Source organism: Mus pahari, chromosome 10, assembly GCF_900095145.1.
Source record: "Mus pahari chromosome 10, PAHARI_EIJ_v1.1, whole genome shotgun sequence".
Lineage (NCBI taxonomy): Eukaryota > Metazoa > Chordata > Mammalia > Rodentia > Muridae > Mus > Mus pahari.
In genome coordinates, this window is record NC_034599.1 from 57764170 (window position 1) to 57766574 (window position 2405).

Consider the following 2405-nt stretch of genomic DNA (forward strand, 5'->3'; position numbering starts at 1 on the left):
TTTTCTGTCTGGTGGCAGCCATCAGGCAAGTCAAGGTATGCACGCATAAATACAGACTACAGAGCAGTGGTTCTCAATCGTGGGGCATGACCCCTTTGGGCCTTTCACAGAGATCAGATATCAGATATCCTGCATATCAGATGTTTAGATTACAGATCCACCACTGTAGCAAAAGTACAGTTATGGAGCCGGGCGTGGTGGCGCACACCTTTAATCCCAGCACTCGGGAGGCAGAGGTAGGCGGATTTCTGAGTTCGAGGCCAGCCTGGTCTACAGAGTTAGTTCCAGGACAGCCAGGGCTACACAGAGAAACCCTGTCTCAAAAAAACAAAACAAAACAAAAAGATCTGAAGACAGCTACAGTGTACTTAACATATAATAAATAAATAAATCTTAAAAAAAAAAAAAAGAAGGTGAGGACCCTGCTGTAGAGGAAGAAGAGGTCTGACAATCTGGCATGACACACTTTCTTCAGGGCCCACAGGGCTCCTTGCTCTACCTGGCCAGGTAAAGCAGACAGCTTCACGAGGCTAAGCAAAACTACATTAGATGCAGGACTTCATGTTCACAGTGGAGGCTGCAAACACCCAGTTCCTTAGAGTGCAACTTAGAGTAAACCTGTCCATCATGGGGTCAACTGGCTAAAGATGGCCCGGTCTTTAGTATTTTGTGCAGTGAGCTGGACTCCGTTGTGAATTCTGAGCATCCTGAATTCTTACTGGGCTGAAGGCTTCATACAAGTTCTTCGAGGTTCTCCTCCCAGATCCACTACTTCATAAGTTACCAGAACAAATCCTGATACTCAATGGACCACCGAACCAATGCATAAGCACCAAAAGATGCCTGGACTGCCGTCTGCTGGCCACAGGAGTCGTGGTCTCCGAAAGGGAAAGCAAGTTCTCACCACACACTTGGAGAGAATGGAGGACTCTCCAGCTCCATTAGTGATGTAAATAATGTTCATAAAACCTGTACTAGTAAATGATTTAGGACAGTCATGCATGCATGTGCATGTATGCGCATGCACGCACCCCCCCTCGAGCCCGTCACAGAGGCTCAACATATTTGGGGCCTCAGCTCTGTACCCACCTGTCAAAAAGTACTGCCAATGTCCCTTGCTCTCCCATGCACTAAGATACATCCTCCAGCCTTCCCCACTCCCACCATATCCACCCCCCACCAAACCTAGGCCCCCACCTATACCTACCTGTCCATACCTAGCCCCCTACTATATCTTGCTCCCCCCAACCATACCTACCCTCCAAATCATACCTAACCCCACAAAGTGGGGTCAGAACCTGGAGATTCTCAAGTCTAAAGCAGGTAAGAAGAGGTGGCTCAGGAGAGAAAAAAACCACTCCACACTCAGGACCAGAGGGAGGCCATGAGTTTGCGTGCCCTCAGATGGGTTAGCAGGAGACCTCACCTCTCTTCCTCTGGCACCTGCAGCCTTTGGCAGCCCCCATTTGCTCCCTGTGCACAGCCTATGTGACCATACACAACGACTGACAATTGGACCAGCCTGGATTTAGCACCTTGTAGGTAAACCAGTCAAGGGGTGTAGATGAGGGAAAGGAGACTTCCAGACCAATCTGAGAACCTAGTCATGCCCAGGGCCTAGGAACAGTTCTGGGAGGCACCATTTTTCCTGTCTCAGGGGAGTGGGAGAGGAATAGAGGGCTGAGAAAATCAGAGTCAGCAACTTATTATAATACGGGAAAGGGCGAGACAAGGAAGGGAGAGGAACTTCCTGCCTGGGAAGTCAGGTCAAACTCCAAGGGCTCTGAGCGGCTAGCTTAAGACTCAGCTCCAGCACCCAACACCATCCCCAGCCCCTAGGAAGTAGAATTGGCTGTGTATTGGTCTTTGGATTCTTCCAGCAGCCCATAATGTAGCTGGTGAAGAAACCGAGGCTTATAAGAGACGGACGATTTGGATCGTGGCTGAGGACAACGTCCTCAGTGTGTCCCCAGACATAGTGCATTTGCCAGACTGTATGAAGCGTCTCTGAGCACAGCTCCCTTGGACAGCTTCTTCTGGAGAGACTGTGTGTGCGCGAGCTATCTGGCTCCAGCAAGGAGCCCAGCTTAGCCTCGGGAGAGAGAAAAGAGTTCCAAGACAGACTCAGACCAGGACAAAGTCAGCCCCACCTGGAGCACCCCCCCCCTTCAGAAACTAGGCTCCCAAGAAGGGACACCCAAATTGTCCAGTTGCTGCAGAGCCTCAGCCTCCAGGGGCAGGAACCTCCAGGAGAGTCTGTAAATGGTTTCCTCACAATCAACCTTCTCAGGATGGTGGGGGCATCCACTGCCCAGCAGGAATCTGACTCTCATGGCATAGGGCCCGGTCTCCGTGGCAGCGGAGGATTTATTACCAGGCCTCCGCCCAGCCTGCTGGACTTTTGA